The 22,973-nt window shown below is 41.9% G+C and overlaps 1 long non-coding RNA gene across 9 annotated transcripts in view; it reads right to left on the minus strand.

Annotated features, from left to right (window-relative positions):
• The window catches only part of LOC307192110, a 199,998-nt gene that overhangs the window by 38,646 nt on the left and 138,379 nt on the right, over positions 1–22,973 (minus strand). For 5 of the 9 annotated variants that reach the window (XR_013829971.1, XR_013829972.1, XR_013829973.1 and 2 more), the window contains 2 exons: positions 22,429–22,558; positions 13,508–18,821 (listed from right to left, as the gene is read on the minus strand). This is a non-coding gene — a long non-coding RNA (uncharacterized lncRNA). Of the gene's footprint in view, positions 1–13,507; positions 18,822–22,428; positions 22,559–22,973 lie in introns of those variants that run through there. The other 4 variants (XR_013829967.1, XR_013829968.1, XR_013829969.1 and 1 more) reach the window with 1 other exon arrangement.

The following is a 22,973-nucleotide window of genomic DNA, read 5'->3' on the forward strand; positions in this document are numbered from 1 at the left end:
TGCTCGGGGTCCTTTGGGACAGCCGAAGCTCGAAAACCAGGAGCTGATGGGACGTCTTTGAGGTGTGAGGGCAATGGAAACACCTGCTCTTATGACGTCTGTGCTCGTATTTAGAAGTTCAGCAGAAGGAACAACGCCTCTGAGCTACTTGGCCCCTTTTATAAGCTCTTTCTTTTCTTGATTTTTTTTTTTTAATACTTATTTATTTGGCTGCTCCAGGTCTTAGTTGGCAGCATGCATGCTCTTAGTTGCAGCATGTGGGATCTAGTTCCCTGACCAGGGATCGAACCCGGGCCCTCTGCACTGGGAGCATGGACCACCAGGGAAGTCCCTCTTTTCTTAATTTGATGAGCACTCCCAAAGCATAACTTCCCTGTGGGTCATCGGATCGTCTTGTTTCAAGAGAATAATCTGCCATGAAGATATACTCACTTTCAAAGATAAAAGAGGGTATAATTCTGATATAAAATTCTCCTTTAAGACCTCCTACAACAGAACACACCCCTTCTTGCCTTCAGGTTGTCTTGAACATCTCTCAACCTCTGTAGGTACCTGAGGCCTGTTTTGCAATCTGGTCTTTGGATTCAAATGATCTTTACCTGGGTAGAGAACAAATTCCATGCCTTGTTTCTGCTATTTAAAAAACAATCCAAGTATCTTCAGTGATTAAACAATGGAGAAGATACAGCAAAAATTATTTGTTAACTGCATTTTCTTTCAAATGACGGTTATGCTCAAGAGGTGAAACTTATTCTAGCCTTACCCTTGTTTTTATTTTATAAGAGCTTTTTATAGTTTAAGAACTGTAATTAAATTTCCTCAGAACTGATTTATTAAACTTAAGTTTTCAAGAAGAGAATGATGGGATTTCTTAAACTATTAAGTTTCCAAAAGGAAGACAAATTATTTTTATTCTAATATAAAAGATGAGAGACTGAAAGGGAAAATTTTTTCCCTCTGTATTTTGATTAGAATTTTTTAATGTTCAAATTCTTGGTTCTAAACCACAGTAAACAACCAGTCATTCATTAAGAAGCAACTATTGAAAAGGCGATATTTAAAGGAGAAAAAATAAAACATGATGTGATTAAAACCCCATGCACGTCTTCACTTCAAGGCAAACGCTGTGCCCATCTGGGTATTTAGAAGGTGCCAAATATCATTGGGATCTAGATTTAATTCATGTCATAAACAAAGTACTGTGTTTAATTTGTTTACAAAAGACCTAGAACCTCATGGAAATGATGGTGGTGATATGGACGTGAAGTGAACTCAACATTAAAATGAGGTACTGATTTTTAAATTATTTAAATATACAATCAGTCACAAACATGAACAAACTTTCAATGATCTAGTGTTCTACTCCTAATGAGAAAAGGTAATTTTAAAGATAACCTTCGGCTTTAATAGGTTTCTGCTCTAATTTTCTCCTCTGTTCGGAAATCTTTAAAGGTTAGTTGGTTTAAAAATCCTGGCTGCTTTTAGTCAGAAGGGCCAAAGAAGAAGAGACAAGGTCTGTCCCGAGGGGACTCAAAGATGGATTGTGAGAATTTAAACCCCGGACATGTTACCTGAACTGAAAGCACTGTCTTTGCTCGCTTTAGTGGTGAGACTTGGGAAGGACCCCAGCTCCAGAGCCCTCTCTTCAGGTGACAGGAAGTACGAAGTGCACTGACCCCAGCAGCTCCCAGCACATGTGCAGAGATATCCACGTTCAGCTCCCAGCACATGTGCAGAGGTATCCACGTTCAGAAGGTAAGCCTGAGCTGGCCGACCTGCCGGCCAGGGTGGCCACCCTCAGCGGGGCGGTGGCTTTCCTTCCACGCTTTCTTGCCCACTGAGTCTTACATGAACAGCAGACCCGATCCCTGATTTCAGCCTAAGGACACTGATGGGAATTTTCCATGAAATCATCTTTAGGAACAGACAGCTATCATAAATACCACAGAAATGAGCTCTCCCTCTCCAAATTCCTCTGAAAGCGGCAGAGAATATGTACAGCCTTGCTCTAAACTTATTTGTAACAAATAAAATAAAATAAAATAAAAGCTTCTCCTCCAGGTTATTACAACTCAACCAACAGTCATCAGCCAACCCTATAATGCACACATGAGACATCGGTTTTCACAAGTTGTCTTTTGTGCTTGTTAGGAAAAACTAACTTTCTATCTATCTATCTATCTATCTATCTATTCTTTACCTATATGGAAACAAACTCAAAATACTAATCTCCAACAGTGATTCCGTAGTAGGTAGCTTTATAAAACCAGGCCCCGCCCCCCCCGCTTTTTTTTGGCCATGCCTCGTGGCATGTGGGATCTTCCCCAACTGGGGATGGAACCTGTGCCCCTGCAGTGGAAGCACAGAGTCTTAACCACTGGACCGCCAGGGAAGTCTCTAAAACCAGTCTTTATGCTTATAAATCTACCCTCCAATAGGTGACAATAGAACAGCTCCGTCACTCTTCTTAATTTCTAATATGTACACGGAGAGGCAAACACAAGGTTTTATTGAGACTCTTACTGTACATGCTTCTTTTCTTCATAGCACATCATAACCTGCAGTTGCCTTTGTGCATTTGTACACTGCCTGTTTCTTCCACTAGTCTGTAAATTCCATGAAGGCAGGATTAGTGTCTGTGTTTTCCTTATATAAACACCGTGGGATGGATGGAAGGAGGGTGGGGAAGGGGTGGGGAGGGAAGAAGAAAGAAGTAGTAAGAGGAAGAAGGGAGGGAGGGAAGGAAAGGAAGACAAGAGTTGCAACAGCAGCTACACTGGTTTTAGCAAAGACAAGGAGTACTTCTTTTGGCATGAAATTAAAATTATTATGTATGTGACACGGAGGCACAAAAATAAGGAATAATTATCTCCTAGATCTTTCATGTTTTATCTGTACAACAGCCACTACAGCAGGTAGCTCTGCTCACTGACTTCTCAGCTTATCTGTGTGTAAATACAGAGCTATGTTTCTTAAGTGAACAGTTTAAGAACTGTGACCAAGGTCCAGTATTTCTGCCCTTTTTATTCATTCAACATCTCTTGGAAACACAAAGCCCGATTTTAACTTTGGATATATCCATGTGAAGGCAGAACTAGCTCTCAAGCAACTCTTCTCATTTTTACCACCTACATAGAAATGTAGCTTCTCGTAAAGGATGCCTCTCAATGAAGAAATCATTTACCAATAATAAGCAGGGTCACTGGGGGCAGAGGACAACATCAGACCTGACAGCTAGGAAGGCAGGTAGTGTCACTAAGAGGATGCTCGAGGCCCCTCCCGTCACCTGGCTCCAGGGGGAGCAATCCAAGGAGTCCTTTCCCCACACAGCACGTCCTGTGAGGGTGTGACGGGCACGGTCATCAACACAGGACCGTGGAGGGCTCGCCTGAGTTTACACAGCCCGTGACTGACGGAGTCAGGATGCAGCCCCAGGTCTTAAAGGCCGCGTCTGCTGCCTCATCTGGCCGCCAGGCTGCTCACTGCGCAGGCTCTGAACCGGCAGGGCCGCAGGAAGTGGCAACAAAATCATCTGCACCACAGAGAAAGTGTGAACACGGACAAGCCCAAACCGATCATCATAGTTTTGAAGCATCTTGTCTAGGAACAGTTACCGACAGGAAAGTTAACCTGCTGAGCCAAGCGCAGACCTAATCAGGTCCATTTTTGCCACGAATGCCTAAAGCCCTTCTTTCAGGGCAGAGACGAACCTCGACTCCCATCATCTGTGGCCGCCGTGGGAATTACGAGAATTAAAAGAAATAACGCATGCCCTTGTGCACCTTAACGCTGTGGGTCTCCTGCGAAAACTACATTCAAATCCAGCTCCCATGTGAACACAACCAGACCAGCCTTGGCAAGTCAGCTTTCATCTTGCTCAATCCTTTCTCTCAGTTTTTCTCTATCAATTTATCACAAGTGTTATCGGTTGAGGGTCTACAATACATCTAGCATTCTTCTGATGACAAAATAAAAAAATCACTCCCTGTACCCTCCGCACTCAAGTACTTTATGATTCAGATTTCGTTCTCCCTTCTGGATGCCTGTAATTTCTTCTTGACTGACTGGGGTTTAGAAAACATGGCACGTTCACAACCGTAGGGAGTTAACTGCACGGCACCCATCACCGAGCAAGAAAGGCAAGAAAGGTGTTAGCTCTGACTGCTGGGCTAATTCACTTGGGTCCTGACCTGTATCACCAATGTCCCAGGAATGTAACCTTCCCCATCACACCCCCGATGGCAAGCAGCCGTGACATGCTGATTCTGTGGGTAGGACGTCATGCGTTCCAGCTTCATTTGCAAGAGTATTTCCAGGTCCAGCTGCCGCCTTGTGGCCACAGCAGAGGTCCTGACCCCTTCAGCCAGCTCCACTGGGAGATGGAATCAAGGCCAGCGATCTATGATCTAATCCCAGTGCCAAGGTGAGTTTGTCAAAGGCCCTGAGAGCAAATTATGTTTTCCCTGCCTGGGGCTTGGTTTCTATGCTTTAAAAAGGATTCTCAGTATTTACTGCAGTAAAATTAAGCACTTTCAAATTTCTGCCAGATCCCCTGGAGAAATACGGTTTATTAACACAAAACAAATGCAGTGCCTGAAAGGCAGGAGACCCGGATCACAGTCCCTGGCCCACTACGGATTCACTGGGTGGCTTCAGGCAGGGAACTTAAATCAAGTGCATCATTTGAAACGGGCATAGAGTGGACACTTGGCAGGTGGGCAGTGCCCTGTGAGGTCTGAGGCTGGTCCAGTGGCGCAACTAAGTCAGTGCAGGCGAGGCCCTTTGCCAGGGCCCAGGGCCTTGAGTGCTGTTTTGTAGCTGGCTCAAGGTGGCCATGCTGAAATGTGACCATAAAATTTTTGAACGCTTGAAGCTGAAGGAACTGGTTGAAACCTGTCCTTGAAATGAGGGGCAGTCCCACATATTAGGTAAGAGCACAGCTTTTAGGAGCCAACTCTGTGGATTCGAATCCTGAGTCTACCATTTTCGAGCTTTAGTTTTCTCGTCTGTAAGGTATGAATAAATACCATCTACCTGTCACAGGCTGTTGTGAGGATTAGATGCGTTAATTCTTGTAAAGTAAACACTAGGTGAACATTAGCTATTAGCTAGAAGTTAACAAGGTATTAAAATCAAATGTAATAATTTATTAAGTATATATTTTTTCAGCTTCCAAAGCAGATTTATACAGAGTTCCAGTTGGAATGAATGAAACTCCATGAGAGAGGTAATAATAAAATACCTAACCTTCTACACCCCTTTAGAGTTTGCAAGACACTTTCCCCTGTTTTCTTTGAGGTTCATATTCTCCTCATTTATTCTTTTACAAGTCACACTTCAGCAAAGTGACCAGGCAGACTGGAAAGCCCAGAAGCAAAAAGAAAGATAAAAACTTTTTTTTAAATAAAAATCTCAATCCATAGGTTCAATAGCATTCCAGAAACGGCTGGAGAAATAATGCTTTAAAGGCCATCTGCATGCTGGTATCTCCATCTGAAACCTCTCCCCTGAAATACAAACTTGATTATCCACTTGCCAAGTCAACATCTCCACAGGAATTGCAACAGGCATCTCACAGTCAACATGACTAAAACAGAGCTCCTTCTTTTTCTCCCCTCTCCCCATCAACAAGATAATGGGTAAACTGTGATACATTCACACCTCTGGGACACTGCAGCAATGTACACAGAGGAACTGCAGCTATACTCCCAACAACGTGGGTGACTTTTATAAGCATAATATGGGGGAAAAACATAAGCTACAAAAAACTACACATGGTGTGACACCATTTTTTACGTATCTCAAAATACCTTTAGCAACGCACATTTGTGTGATAAGATTTATATGTTTGTTTAAAATAAACCGAGAGGATTAAAAACACAAATTTCAGAATTGCAAGGAAGGTGGAGAATAGTGGGAAGGAAGTTCACAGAGGGATCCAGAAGCATCTGTAATGTTCTAGTTCTGAAAGTAGGTGGTGGGTCACTGGAGTACACTTTTTAAAACTGTGCTTTAGAGCTTACGTGTATGTTATGCATAATCTTTTGTATGTATCAAATAATCAACAAATTAAAAAGACAGAAATACAACCCGTAAAAATGAACTGTGCTGAACTGTGTATAAAGTTTAACTGTGTTATACTTTAAAACAAACTAAGCAGTGAAGGAGGGTAAATCTTGCTAAAAATATGAAGAAATTAATGTATACTAATAAAGTTGGGTTATAGAATATAATTATTTTTACAAGGATGAATAAAACACATATGTAATACATGGATCAAATGCCAAGGGAAAAAAATGACTAGGTTTAGAGGTCAGAACATATTTACTTACCGGGGATCTTTTTTCGCTAGGCTTTCTTTCTTAAAAACAAAATGGATTGATTGATATTACTTGTTTAGTGTTCCCTGTTTAGCAGGTGGACGATCCAAGGCCGCTAAGGATGAGAACATCTCCCTGTCCTGCCCGGGCTTGGGTCTCTCAAGGCTTGTCCAGGAGAAGCCCAGCACCTCACCTGGTGAAGGCCCGTGATTGTGGAGTTACCCTTCTCTCCTCCATCAGCACTGATAGCGGCAGTTTATTGTAGACAGACTTAAAATATACGCTTTCTTTTTTCTAGAGCATCTAAGTTGCAATTCTTAAAATGAACACAGCATCAGAGTCTATTTTCGAAGGAAGTGACCAAGCTCAAAGCAGCACTAGGCATGATGTGCCTTGTTTATTTATCTGTTCGAACAGGCAATGAAACAAAAAGAGGCCTGTGTATTTCTTGTGCTTTTCAAATAGGAACTGGATCTATCTGAATGGCCAGGGAGGAGAAGACAGTTTGACTTAGATTTGGCATGGGTTTAGGGGAAGAAATGTCTTTGTAATTGGTCCTAAATATTATGGCAACTTGGACTGAGTCAGTCTCCAAGGGAGAAGTCGCCACATGTTATAACAGAAGCCAGTGGGCTTGGCAAGGAAGGGAATGAAAGAATTACAATTAAAGTAACACCATTTTTCCACCATGGCGAAGATGCGCTGGCCAGGACCACGGCCTGTCCTCCTTTTCCATGGCTGATCAAACTAAGCACTGCCCTTTCAAATCAGTCTTTATCATCATATTCTGAAGAATACTAAATGCTGAGATTAATGTTAATTTCTAATGAATTCTTAAGGAGAACTTTTTCTTCCTCCTTACTAAAAAGAAAGAATAAACGATTCAGAACAGAGATTCAAAAAGAGGAGTGCCAGCAAAAATTCTGTTAAGAAGGTTGACAGAGTACATCTTTCAAATGTACTTATTGATTCTGGAGCTCCAATAAGATAAGACTGTGATCTGTTTTGATACATGCTTCCGCCCCCCCACCCCATTGAAATTTCTGAAAGTTAGATTCTTGCCTACCAGTCTTGCTATTTTAACTGGTCATTCCCAAACATAAACTGCCCCACTTTGAAGCTTTCCAAAGCTAAGAGGAGGTGAAGTCTGGCACAAAGCAGGCTGTCAGTGAGCGCTTACTGAGTGAATCTGCATTTCTGCACGGCCTTGAGCTGGATGTAAATTCTAAGGCTTCTTACATTAACAGTAAGTTTTCGGTCAACATCATCATAACTTACTATTTCCAAGAGGAAAAATAAGCTTATATAAATGGTACTGAATACAGTATCTAGTTTTCATTTATGAGAAGCAAAGGAAAGGAATTTTGAGGAAAAAATGAGACAAAATATAAATATAAATCATACAGTTTCATTTTACAAAGTGGTTTTCCAAGTATACCGCGTATATCACTGAAAAAGAAAGGAGATATATATGTTTGTGAGATAGGTAGGTGACAAACTAAGGGGTATGTGTGTGCATGTGTGCAAGACCAAGAAAGCATGAGAGAGACACAGACAGAAGGAGGGACAAAGAGGAACCTGGAATAATTGAAGAAACAGAGAGTTTAAGGAATGTTTTAAAAATACATAATTGATGATTCCTTAAAAGCACCAGAATTCCTTAGATGTTGCCCTAGACCAGTGTGGCATACCAGCTATGAAAAGTCGGTCCTGAATGCTAATGACAGGGATGTACACAGCACCATGCAGATTTCTTTTGGGAAGGAGAGCTACTGACAGAGCCATAGTAGCACTGACTGAAGCCCAGGCTGATAGGCTCATCTTGAGGAGAAAACATCCTCAAACAGGTGCCTGAGGGCTAAATCCACATGCGTCTGTAATACCCTCTCTCCCCATCCCCATGGCTATTTGGGAGTGATCTCAGAGAACAGAGTGAGTCCGTCAGTCACTCAACACATATGTATAAGAACCTACTACGTGTCAGGTACTGCACTTGGTAGATGCAGAAATATGATGATGAACTCAGTGAAAAACAAAGTTCCTGCCCTCATGGACACCAGGGAGCTGGCGGCAGAGGTACAGCAGAGTGACTGAGAACACGGCTGGGGTCATTAGATGAGGTTTAAATCCTGCCCTGGAAAACACTGTTTAACTCCCTAATTATTGCTTTCTTTATATGTAAAATGGGATGATAACGTTGAGAAGATTCCAGGAGATCATGCTTGTAAAGCACTTAAGACAGTCCCTGGCACACTAAAGGCCCCATAAATGACAGTTACGAGGGTTACTTCCTCAGAGAACTGAAGGACACCCACAAAGAAGTTTGCCATCTTCTTCCCCAGAACATACCCCAAATTGTTGGACAAGGAACTAAGCCACATCACCACTTGATCACATTTCTGTATGACTTTTGGCAAATCAGGTAGCCAACAGTGTCACTGAGCTAGACAGGAAAGTCTAGTCGCTAAAAATATACCCCAGCAAGAATATACCCCATACTGTTGCTATAATGGGAATGTTTTCTGTTTCTCAAGGAGGTAGCAAGAGAGTATCACTGGAAGGCCTCTTGAAGAATCACTTAGAGCATTTCTCTTTTAAAACAAGCCCTGGGCTTCCCTGGTGGTGCAGTGGTTGAAAGTCGGCCTGCCGATGCAGGGGACACGGGTTCGTGCCCCGGTCCGGGAAGATCCCACGTGCCACGAAGCGGCTGGGCCCGTGAGCCATGGCCGCTGAGCCTGCGCGTCCGGAGCCTGTGCTCCGCAACGGGAGAGGCCACAACAGTGAGAGGCCCGCATACCACAAAAAAACAAAACAAAACAAAACAAAAGCCCTACGAAAGCACCACTAACCATGATGAAGGTTCTAGATGATGGCTCCAAAGGGACAGATGAGAGGCTACATTCAGGACATCTTAGACTGAGAGGCAGTAGAGCAGAAGGGTTAGGAGCACAGGCTCTGGAGCCAGGCTGCCTGGGCCCCACGCCTGGCTCTCTCACTCACCTGCTGTGCAGCAATGACCATGCTGCTCACTGGGGCTTGGTGTTTAAAATTGGTGACAGGGGGTTAATATCAGTCCCTATCTCATTGGGTAGTTGTAAGAATTAAAATCACTAACATCTGTGAAGCAATTATGATAGATCTGAGCCCTAGAAAAATAGTCTATAAATGTTAGCAATAATTATGCCTGGCAAACCCAGTAACTTTATTATGCTGCTAATAAGCATGTGAGAGCCAAATAGCAAGAGAGCAACTGAACCACACCCAAGGAGTCGGGATTCCTCTCCTTGGCTCTCACATCTTCTTTCTGCATCACACTGGGTGCACCACATCCCTTCTGTAATTCACTCTCCTCACCTACATGACAAGCAATATACATCTCCACCAGGAATGGCTAGAGAGGCCTGATGCCGTTTTTTGCTAATATCAACAGCAGCTGAACAGTTTAAATTTCTGTATCTTCCTGTCTATATTAGTCAGAGTTTTCCAGAGAAAGAGAGTCAATAGGATGTGGTGTGGAGGGGGCGGGGGAGAAAGAGACAGAGATCAAGAGATGGAATTTTAAGGAAATGCTTAGGCCAATTCCACTGGGGTTTGACAAATCCGAAATCTGCAGGGCAGGCTGGTGACCCAGGGAAGAGATGATGCTGTGGTCTCAAGCCGGCAGGCAGTCTGGAGGCAGAATTCCTTCATCCCTGGGGGACAACAATCTTTCCCTCTTAAGGCCATCAATGGATTGAATGAGGCCCACATACCTTATGGCGGATAATTTGCTTTTCTCAACACCCCTGATTTAAATGTTTGCTTTACTCAACACCCCTGATTTAAATGTTGATCTCAGCTTTACTCAACACCCCTGATTTAAATGATCTCAGCTAAAAATATCTTCAACAGGTATTTTTATTCACCTTCTTGACTGGTGTTTCACCAAATACCTGGGTACTGTGACCTCGCAAGTTGACACATAAACTTAACCATCACACTATCCTTTCAGAAGAGACGGTGTTCAGATGATTCTCTGCTGCAGGAAAAACCTCTAAGAATGCACAGCAACTTCACTTTCTGAGACCAGATTAGAGGCAAGAAATTCAGATGAGGCACCCATTTCTTTAGAGATGAATTCTAAGGCTGGAGAAAAACCTTGAAAGCAGACATAGAAGATGGTATCTGAATAGTAAGTAGGAAGAGTCAGGAGAATGTACTCCAGTCCACAGAAAGGACAAGCTTTTAGAACAAGGGCTGCAAACTCAGTACCTATATGGGCCAGAAAGATAAGACAAATGAGTGAAACGAACAGGGTGGGAGACATGCAGAATACACAGTGCACACCCCATGTAAAACTGCTCCCCAGCTTCTGGCCGAGGAAGGCTCCAAGTCCAGCTTTCTTTCTGCAACAGCCCGAGGACACACACAAGCATGAGCCTGTGGAAGGACAATCGACTTTCCGTCAGGTCAAAGGAGCCCCGTCTCTCTCTTCCACCACTCATTAGCAGCATGACCTAGAATAAGTTCCTTAAAACTCTCCAGGCCTCTGTTTTGTTTGTAGAATGAGGTCACTGCCACCTACACTACAGAATTATTGTGAACACTCAGGGAAAAGTGCCCCAAATGTGACGGTTGATATACATGCTTCCGACTTTGCTTTTATTAACCACCGTTTATAGGGCACTTACTATGTGCAAGGCACTACTTTGCAACTCATTTAATCCTCACAACAACCCCACGAGGCAGGTACTCATTCTACAAATGAAGCAGGGAAAGGGTAAATAATCTGACCAAAGACACACAGCAGAGAATACTAGAAGATTGTCAAAAGATATAAAACCACAGGACTATTGGATGCTACAATAGATTCTATCCCTCCAGCTACCAGAAGATTCTGTCTTTTCTTTCAACCTAAAATTTGTCGCAAGTGTAGGCGATGCTTGCTGACAGTACCCACTGACTCCCACTCACTCCTCCACAGCTTGCACGCCCCGCCCCCACCACTCCATGAGCCTCTCCCTTAAAGGCACTCATGACTCTGGGCTCAGCAATCCGAAGGCCTCTCACAGTACCCCCGTCCTTACCCCAACAGTTCCTCTCCGCAGCACCAACGTCCACTGGCCTTCTAAGGCTCTGAAGTTCCCCGTTTTCCCCTTTGGAAGCTCCTCCGCGGTCTCCTCCCACCCCTTACCCCCACCCCCCCACCCCAGAGGTGAGTCCTAGGGCCCGTTCACTCTCTCTTCAAGCTCCTCTCCTCGCTCTGACGCTGTGCACACAGTCCGTGGAAATCACGTTTTCAACTCACACACCTCAGTGCCCAACCTCTATACCTACGCAGCAGGTAGTGACCGACCTACACGCTGACCCTCTCCCCTCCAAGTCCTGCCAGCAACCTGTGCGACTTTAACCTGCACACGAACACCCGTCCAGCACGGGTCTGTTAGCTCCTTAACCTCCTCATATCCCACGGCCAGCTCTCCCCTCCTCTGGCCCTGTCCACTCCAACGAACTTGCTCTATTACTATCACTTGAACTGCTTCACTTCTGAACTAGTACATGCTGATGTCCCTCTCTCTGACCACGATCCCCTCTCCTTCAGCTCCCTTTACTAATTATTTAGGATACCAGTTGGTTACGTAGGATAACCAAACCTAATAATCCTAAACCCCACATCTGATCCTTCCACCGTGTCCCCTAGGAAAGTACCAGCAACAACCCAGCTGCCCAGTTAAGAAACTTACATGTTAACTTTTATCCTTCTCTCTCCCTCATCCCCCATATCCAACAACCCCGCAAACTCCATATGTCTACCATTCTTAAACATCAACCAGAGTCTCTCTATCCGGATCACCCTCACCTCTCATCTAGAATCCTCTCTCCAATGAACTCGTGACCAGTTTTCCTGCTTCTGGTACTTGCTTCCCTAAAATCTATTCTCCAGCAGACAGAATGGTCCTTCTAAAACATGAGTCTAATCATATCACCCCAGTGCTTAAAACCCATGAATACTTCCCATGTCCTTAACGAGATGATCAGATCCCCTAATACAGCTTCTGGGGCATTTCTTGATCTAGCTGCTGCCCACCCCCCTGGCCTTATCTCCTGTTTTCTCTGTTTCAGCATCACATAATTCCCAGTTCTTCAGATGTATCATGCTTCTCTCTTGCCTCTGGGGTCTTGGTAGATTCTAGTTCCCCTACCCGGAATATGCCTTTTTCTTCCTTTTTACCTTGGCACTCATCATGCGAGTGTCATGTTAAGTACTATAACTTCCTTCAGAGACTTCCTGGTCCCCAGACTTGGTTAGGTGCCCTCGGTCGGTGTTCCTGTAGCAAATCTGCACTGTCCCCCCTCCACATTACAGTCACCCCACAGTATGGAGTCTCCCTCGCCAGCCTGTTCTGTAGGGTAAGACTATGGCTCTCTCGTTCAGCACTGTATTCCCGCTGCCACGCAGTGCTCGTCCATAAGGACACTCAACAAGTATGTGTTGAATAAAGGAGCACGCAGCTGATTCTTAAATCCCTGTCTCCGATCCTCTTAACTTTGTCCTTGAGATTCAGCTCCACAACTCCAGTTGCCTGATAGATGTCTTACCAGTATCTAATCTGAACATGTACAGAGTGCATGGGGATCATCTTCTCTCTCACATCTGCTCTCTTCAAAACCTAGTACAGTAGAAAGAGAACAGGTATGGAAATCAGGGATGCCTGGAATATGCTGCTCTATATCCTATTAGCTGGGCAGCTTTAGACAAATCTTTCTCCGAGCCTTAGTTTTCTCATCTCTGAAATAAGGGCAAAAATACCAACCTCATAGGATTAGTCTAAGATTGAATGAGAGGATGTATGTGAAATGCCTGGCAAATGACATAGAAATAACAAATGGCACCTGAGTTCAAAAATCTGGAGTAGGGGCTTCCCTGGTGGTCCAGTGGTTAAGGCTCCGCACTCCCAGTGCACGGGGCCTGGGTTTCCTCCCTGGTCAGGGAACTAGATCCCACATGCATGCCACAACTAAAGAACCTGCATGCTACAACAAAGACCTAGTGCAGCCAAAATAAATAAACAATGAATATTTTTTTAAAAAATCTGGAGTAATTCCGCTTCTATCCTCCTCCCCGCCAGGCAACCCCTCTCATCCAGGCCCATTCCAGTCGTGCCCCCTCACTTAGGCCCCCTGCACCTCCCTCCTGGACTATCACAGCAGCTCTGCTGGGCTTCCCTGGCTATGGTTTTCTCACTGTCCAGGCCACCCCACACACTGATTCCAGAAGATCCTATTGTCATTCACCTGACCGAAATTCTTCAACTGTTCCCGTGACTTAGTATCCAGTCTAAATCGTTCAGTCATAAGCCTTCACAGCCCTCCTGGGCCGGCCTCAACTGACCTTTGCTGCCTTCTGTTCCCGTTAGTCACTTATACACACACTGTTGCCCAGCAACAACACATTAGTCACTGCCCACTCTGCGCACCAGTTCTTCCCATCCCTTTCTATATGTCTCTGCTCATGTGTCCTTGGACTCAGACCCTCGCAGTCCTCAAGTCCAACACCAACTTTCTTGGTCCGGCCAAAGCCTCTTCGATCCATGATGCATTTCTTGATGGCCCAGCCCGAGAAAAATCTCTTCTACAAATGTGTACTGTGTTTGATTTATCTCTTTTCTTTTATACATTTTATCTCTCTTCTCTATGTTTATCTGTGCACTGAACCTTAGCTCCAAGCTCTCCACAGGCAGCATGACGTCCGGGCCCACACTGTCATGCTCAGGAAAGGCACCCAGGAAACAGCAGCTGAATGTGCACACCCACAGGGTCCTGCTGAGGATGTACCAGCACCTGGGGGGCTGCAGTTGTCAAGCTTCTGCTCAGCTCCTAGAACAGTGCCTGGCATAGAGCGGCACTCCACAAATAACTGTTAAATGAACTTATCCACAGGGAGATCGCCTATTGGCTGTGGGACAGAAATTCTGTCCCCGTGGAATAAAACACAAAAGAAGACCTGAGGAAGCCTTTTCTCTCCCACCATATACTTAGGATGCAGGCCAGCTTCAAGTTCACTGTCTCCCGAAAGCTAGACAGCTACTCTCAGCAATCAGTATGGCATGTAACGCTTTGGTATATTTAATGTGTCAAAAGTACTCAATTTTAACATGTAAGTAAGAATCATTCCTCAAAAATAGTCTCCTTTGGAGAACACAGAGTTATTCTAACAATGTCCAAAATCTTTTTCAGACCTCACCTTTTATATAGCCATAACTTCTTTGTTTTTTTTTTTTAAAAAAAGATGTCTATTACAGAATGAACACCTTTTCTCATAAGGCTTTCAACTAGCTGAGAATTAAAGAATTTCAGAAATAAAATTCCCATCTCCTTATCCTTAAAGTAGAAGGTCTTTTTCAGGGCTTTCATTTCCAAAATTCTATTATGTAAGCCACTTTATAAGTCACGTACACAACAATCCTCATTTTTCCATCAAGTTTTTTTTTTTTTTTTTTTTTTGCGGTACGCGGGCCCCTCACTGTTGTGGCCTCCCCCGTTGCTGAGCAAAGGCTCCGGATGCGCAGGCTCAGCGGCCATGGCTCACGGGCCCAGCCACTCCGGGGCACGAATCCGCGTCCCCTGCATCGGCAGGCGGACTCTCAACCACTGCACCACCAGGGAAGCCCTCCATCAAGTTTTAACTGCCCCCCTCCAACCCCACCGGGCTCTGGCAACAACACCATGCACCACGTGTATCTCTGTTACAGTACTTGTCAATCTGTGATGTTACCTCTTTATATATGTCATTTATCCCACTCAACTGTCCTCCTGGAGGCAGGCCCCTGACATGCCAGTTTCTGAATCTGCAGTGCTGACTGCTGGAATGTAGTCGGTGGCTCAGTAAATGTTTATATGAATCAATGACTCAAATCAGTTAATGGATCATACACCTTTTCATCAGACCTAACTACTGGCTCCTTCCTACCCTCCAAGGCCAGAGAATTCCCATCACTGTGGATAATAAAAAAGGATGGGAGGCTTTTAAGGCAATGGCGAAAAAAAGTTTTGAATGTGTCCTTGGCAAAGATGGCATCGCTGTAGGAGAAGTTTAAATTCTTCCCAGCTAACACAGTACTTTAAGGAGGCAACATCCATTTGCACGTCTATGTGTCTTTTGCTCTGTGAGTTAAAATATTAATTGCATTACTTTAGAGTCACACCTTATACATGTGCTTCATTTAATTAGTTTATTTAGTTGCCCTGAAATATATACTGATGGGTAAAAACAAATTAGTGTAAATCACAACTTTAAAAAGATAGTTAGGGAAGCATCTAGTTCAATGTCCAAATTACATGAAAAAGCCAAAAAGACCCGCCCGCTCAGCACCCTGTACCCTTCAGTGATTAGGAAATGAGCTACTTTTCAGGTATCATCCAATCCAAACTGTCGTCAGTGTCTCCAGAATCTACAGACTGTTCTTCCCAACGTTCAACAACATAAGCACATCTTAGTTTCCAAGAAACCTCATTATAGGTTGATGACAAATTTGAAAAAATACTCTAAATAAAATTACAGACAATGACTCTGACATTTGGGCTTTCCAAACATACTGCTATGGGTTTAAGAAACACATTTCCACGTCACAGAGAGTTCCAAAAATCAGCATATTCTGCGGAGTCCATTATCTACTGCTTGGGGAGGCTTAACAGAGTGTGTTAAGGACCAAATCTTTTTAGATAACTGCTGGCACGTTGCTAGGTTTTGTATATGAAAACTGAAAACAAAAATAACCAAAGAGTTTAGAACTTTTCAGTTATAATAAATTTTCTATCAAAGACAGAAAGTATTATTTCATATTCTCTTTAATATTTTTAAAAGCAGCGCATACTTCTTCCATTTAAAGGTGTGGAAACCGAGGCAAGAAGGCTCAATCATTTTGTTAGAATACTCTATGCTTCAAAAGCAGTTAAAGTCATGACCCCAAACTACAACTAAACTCTCCAATAGCCTATTCTCATGAGAAAAGGTTTAAAAGGCTTATTGCTTAACTGAAGGATAATCAATGCAAGTTATTTCAATGACTGGACCAAAAAAGCTGCAGTAGACCAGTAGACCACTGAGTATCTCGGAGACCTGTTAACCTCTTTGTCCACAATCTCCCTTGAGATTATATATATACAGGTATATATATATATATAATAATAATAATTAACAGGTGTCCTTGGTTTTGATAAGAATAATATTCCTGTACATCCTCACTGGACAGCTACGTGTTGCCATCTTCTACATTATGCCCGGTGGAGTGTAAACAATTTTTCATGAAAAAACAAAATCAATAAAAGTAGAACCCCCCACTTTTTCTGCCAGTAGTGCCCTCAGCAACAAAAGGGGCAATGACACCAACAAAGGGATTACGATACTCTCAGACAGAATTCAAGCAGAATTCTAAATGGATAAATTCATGTTATAAACTTTTTTTTTTTTTTTTTGCAAGTGCCTTGCATGCTTATGTTACTATTCATTCTGAGATAGACAGATCATCAATGACCTTCTGGGTCACTGACTAGGGAGAAAGCCGACTATAAAAAAGAGTGGGAGAAAAATAAGAGGGGGGGTTGCTTCCTTCCACCCCAGACCCCCTACTGCCTTGAATGAAAGAAGACAGATGGCAGCCACCTTCCCCTTTAATTAGGAGGGGCAGCTCAGAGGGGACAGCCCTGCTCACTTGGCACCATCTTTAACAAACCGTTTCGATGGTAATGCTCTGCTCATTCACCCTTGTTTCAAACTGTTCTCAATCTTTGATTTATAAACCAAATCTCTGTAAATTTAATTATGAAAAACTATAGCTCTGAGCACAACACTGAGAGTACCTTCAGAAAGAAGGTACTTAAAGATGTTTGCTGAATTAATAATTCACAGACATTCATATAGGGAGCCTGGAGTGTTTCAAATGAAATACAGACACCTCAAGTCCTACCATCACCACTTTGAGATAAAATGGGAACTCCCACGGCACAGAAGCCCGAACTTAAATTCACACTGTATTCCACACTAGAGGCAGAAGCTAAGACCCCTGACTTCTGCTTTCCAACGCTACAGTACAGACATGCTGCCCCCTTCTACCTTCAAAGTGTCACTGTTTAAGTTCAGAGAAGTCAAGAAAATTCTCCGGTAAAAGCAGTCCATTTTATAAGGATAATTTTAATTACAAATCACAAACCACTCTGCATTTCTATTCGTTTTGCATTTTCAAAACCACAGAACTTTGTATTAAAAATTTATCAAGCCATGTAACATCTTTGGAGACAGGATCAGCATAAAAAACAAACAAACAAAAATGTAAGATGGGCCAAGTGTCAGAATCAGGCTGATGTCACAGAATCTTCTGTGTAGGAGATGAAGCCTCTTAATTATTATTTTTTAAAGTTATTAAACATATTTTCTATAAATCTACAAGGCACGAAACTTTCTAACATGAAGGAAAAATTCGGTTAGGACTTTAGACATTTTATCCCATTTTTGTATTAATTTATTTTCCCAACATCATTAAATAACTTGTATTCTTCAGGTCCTTTCCATTTCCTGACAGGCTTTAAAATTACAGCCTTTTATCCAACAGCCATTCCCACCTAGTGTCTGCAGTTCCCACGTGCAGACACCCCCGTCCTCATACCTGTCTTGTACACGCACCCTTCCTGCTTCCCAATGGAAATAAGGGCAGTGAACTGGGGCTGTTTTGCTAGATATGCTCCTGGCTGCAGCTCATAAAAAGCCTTGTCTGTGTCACCCACCGTCATTTAATTAACGGCAAAGTTCTTGAACCATTTAAAAAGAGAAAAAAAGAGAACTTTTTGTTTTCTCACTGATGATAAATTTCAGTCTCTTTTTACCTCTTAACAAGCCAGTCAGCAGCTAGATACAGGAAGAGAGACAGAAAAGATAAAAGAAGCAATCAGCTATTTAACAAACTTCATCTCCTACTTCCCGATGAAAAGGAAAAAAAAAAAAACCTTGGCATTTGCCAGATACTGAGTGTTTAATAATGTTAGCAAGAAAAACACGTAGGAGAGACTGACTAAAAACAAACAAAACTTACTTTGTTTTCCAGCACAGTAAGCAGGTCCGGATCGAGATGAGGGTTCCCTTCCTCAAGGCCCCTGCTTTCACTTTATAAGCTGTGTTTACACTTAACATCCAGGTTTGCTGTGGAACTCCAAAATGCCTGCGCTTCTCAGGATGCCCCAAGTTCACAGTTCAACTCAGAAGCTTCACCAAGGACCAGGAATCTCCAGGGCAGACCAAGGCGACCTCTGGGCGCCACGTGGCACCACTGCTGCTATTACCACACGCACGCCTGGGACACCCACTTGTTAGGTCAGGAACCAGGCCACCAGCAGATAACGGCTCAGACGAGCGTTCAGAGACTTGAGCCTCTGGCATTCTCAGGTTCAAGGTTGGAAAATGTATTAAGACGAGAACCATGCAGTCAGCAGCATTCTGCGCCATTAACTTGCTCGCACGTAGATGCCTGTCTAAATAAGTGCGAAAGGTACAAAATTAGAAGGAGTGTTTTACTGGTGATGGTGATTGGCATTTGCCGTGTGCTGGGTCATACCTTGCTCTCTAAAACTGCATTTAAGAATCCTAGATCAGAAGTATTTTCATTTCCTCTGTGGAAACTACAGAGAATCAATTAAAAAAACAAAACAAAACAGGAAAAAAGTATAATTCTGCTTAAAAATGTAACCCTTACTAAATCTCATCTGGTTAATTTTTTTTTTTAAATCCAAAAAGTAGGAAGAAAAACCCAACATATAAATTTGATGTTTGTTTTGAAAAATTACTTCATCCATGTACTGTCCAGCTCATAAAAACAAACCTTCTTCCAGCAAAATGGGACACTATGACCTTGTTTACTGCAGTGTTTTGAAACTGCTGTCTCGTAACTCCTGACATCACTGGACATGTATTAGCACCTTTACTGCTGTTGGCTGCACATGCTGCTACCCTGACTGTCTTGAACCACCTCTGGTTGAACAAATACTCCACACAACACTAGGGATACTGGCATTAGCATTAAGCCCACAGAACTCACATGATACCTTTTGTAAGTGTCACATCTCTCTGATCACTTTTACAAGAAAACAAAAGCATCCAACATCTGATACTTTTTCAAGTCCCAGCATCCAGACCTGGTACAGACCATTCTTTCTTCTGAACCTCTCCTTGCCCAGGAGAGGGGCTTCTTTCCTCACCGATCGCCATATTGGCAAGAATTTCTGCCACAGAGCTTTACTAACAGAAGATCCTGACCTACTTTCTTCCAATAAAAAAATTCCCACAAACTTTCCTAGAGGATAATTTATTTTAGCGTATTTTAGAGTTTCAAAGAGCACCGTTGTTGCATTTTCAATTCTGATAAAGTCAGATTTATCCATTTCTTTTTCTTTTGTGGAACACAATTTTGGTATTGTATCTGACTGTTACATTTTTAAAGAAATTATTTTCTCCTGTAAGTCTGACATTTCCCTTCTGTGTTCTTCAATTCTTACTCTGGATCTAGCAGAACTAAAAAAAAAAAAAAAAGAGGATAGTTGCAACACAATTTAATTGTGTAAGTCACAGTAAAATTTGAGTGAACATCTCCCATAATCCATCTCTTTAAATAAAACTAAATTCTGGTCCTACAATGATAGTGCAATTTTACAGAGAAGTATTTAAAAACCCAAGTTTAAACTATCTGAAATCAACTGCTAACATTCCCGTTCCTTTCCTGAAACAATTTGCAAAACATCAAGCCCTCAAACTATAGTCACCAAGAAATAAAAAACACCAAATACATACTTGAGCAATTATGGCCCCTGTTTGTCAGAGAAGAATAAAAAGAAAAACGTCCAGGGTTAATAAAATTAATTAACTCTAGCTAAAGAACTACTAAAAAGACCCTCCAAATATCATGCTGTTACTATGACAACTTCAAAATTGCTTTGAGAAAATGTGAGGGATTTTTAGATTCATGATAAACCAAGTGTCATCCAGCCTGATAGAAATTACTTTCATTTATATCAGGCAGCAGAAAGGTTAAATGGCCATTTACAACTCTGAAATATCAAATCGTTACCTTTTGAGAGATGCTGCACTCTCCATTCAGATCATGAAAAGAATAAGTAAATGAACAGCTCTCTCAGTAATCGGAACCATTTTGATTTCAGTCCTGCAACTACACCACTCCTACGTTCTATCTACTTGGTACTTTATTTTTATAATGAAAGCAAACTCTGATGCAATCTGAAAGGGAAGGGACAAAAGAAAAAACAAAAACAAAAACAAAAAAACCACCCTAACAGTCTCTAGTTTCCAAATACAAATAGGCAAACACACACTCTGATTTTCTAGGCATCAATAATGAAACAGAAAAAGAAAACAGCATTTTTCCCTTAAAATTCCTGCTCTTAGGTATTTAGACTGATTTACATTTTACATAATCTTGATGGCTCAATCAGGAAGTGAAATTTTTAAGTGCGTGTGTTATGGACGGGAGGAATCACGTGACCCATAGAGCAAAGAAAATTATGCAGTAGACTAGCATGCTAAGAAAAATAAACTTAACAGGAGTTTAAAAATACTGTCGTTGGGATTCACTGAGCCATGAATATATTACGGCTTTTAAGAAATAAAAATTCATTTGGAAGCCTTGAAAATAAACCCTCAGGATGTTTTAAAAAATATTACGAGATCAAAGCAATGCACTATGAAAAAAAAAGTTTAATTAATAAAGAAACTGTTTCTATGAGGATCATAACCATTCAAGGTTTATTTTAAAGATGATTTTTCATGTTATTTGAAGATCAGGCAAGACATAATTGTAATGAAACGAAACATAGTTGCAGCTATGTATAGATATTTGTGCTTTATTTAATATATAGTGCTGTGTGCTCCTGGAGCACAAAGAAAAAACTGTTTAGGTTTATCCAGACTTCACACAAGTTTTATAGATTTCAAGTGGTTACTGTATTTTATTACAGCAAACACATTCTCAAGAGGAAAACATCAACACCATAGAAATTTTCATCTGAGGTTATTTCACTCTGGAAACCAAAAAGTGGGAGATAAACATTAAAACACCTTAAAAAGTGTAATGGATTGACTGATACATGACTTCATCATATAAAAACTACTTGACCATAGTCTCTGTGCTGGTTGTCTAAAACAGAGTATGTTAACATAAACATATTTGAAATTCAAAAGGTTTGGCCTGTGACTGTTTTGTTTTTCAACGCAATTTCTGTTATTAATTTGTTAATAAATAATAATTTATTAATACCAATAAAAAACAATTAACATGGTTGACAGCAGGTATTTGTACCTCATAACTATTACTTTTATCACCTAATGCTTCACATTTTTCAAAATGCTTTTCATATCTTTATTTCAGCTTTTTAAAAAAATTCATACCCCAGGCAAGTGGCAGGGCAAGGTCGGTGACAAACATCAGTTCTGAGTGTTTCCTGATTACTAGGCTCATCTTTTTAAATTCTTAAACACAAGAGGTAGCTGGAGAAGAAATTATTAGGGAAGACAGAAGACTCTCAGAAGGGAAGCTTGAAATAGACTAGGAACGGTCCGGAATGGTAAGAAGCAGAAACGCCCCAAGGTGGAGTATTACGTGATACGGTGATATTCTTCCTAAACTTGGTATCATACTGGCTGACTGGATTAATAAGGAAAGATGAACTAGTTACCAAGAAATGTTCCCCAAAAAAGTTATAGCACAACCTAGCTCTGCCACTTGCCTAGACCATAACTTATTGAGACTAAAACTCAGACTTATTCTATAAATCAGGAAATTAGAGAAATTAAGAGACTTTCCTATGTTATACAGATAGTTGACTGACAGCTGAAACTGGACCCAAGCTCTCTGACTTTCCTAGGCTAGGACTCTTTTTTCACCACGTGCCGCCTTATAGCTATAACCTGAGGTTCAAGTCAGCCTCCAATGAGCCGAGCCCTGGTAGCTTATCTTAGTCCAGGGAAACTGAAATGGGGTCAAGACTTCGAGAGGCTCACTCTGGGCTACTTAGTCCCTAGCTCATGGGCCCCCATCCCTTATTACCGCTGCCGTCTCTGTCCCCCACCAACCTGTGCGGAGCATCATACTTCCCGAGCCGGAAAGAGACATGGCAAGTTCTGAGCTGAGAAGTGAAGCTACTGATCCTGTCCACAGGTATATCGCAGCCTCCTCATTTTTCTCAGTGGGAAAATCAAGGCACTAAAATAAGAAAAAGCACTTGTTTTGGTTCACATCACAATTTTACTGGGATTTTGGACAAACATGAGAACAAGATAATATTCTTGAAAAAATAAAATTAGCTCCCACTTTATAACCTTCATCAGAATTAATTTTGTGGAGATTAAAGAGTTAAATGTAAAAGCGGAGAAAAAGAAACAATTAGAAGAATATATTTCTGAATTTGAGATAGGAAAAAAAGTCTTAGCTTTACAAAAGCAATGGAGAAAAAGCAACAAAAGGCAAGGTAATCAACTCAATCTGACAACATTAAAATATGAAAATCTGTAGCTTCAAAACCAGCAGACAAAACTGCAAGGTAAACAGAAAATAAAATACTTGCAAGAGGATAATATATTTTATATTATTATAAAGGTAAAAGGTAAAAGATATTAAC

This window comes from Stenella coeruleoalba (genome assembly GCF_951394435.1).
Source record: "Stenella coeruleoalba genome assembly, chromosome: 9".
Taxonomy (NCBI): Eukaryota; Metazoa; Chordata; class Mammalia; order Artiodactyla; family Delphinidae; genus Stenella; species Stenella coeruleoalba.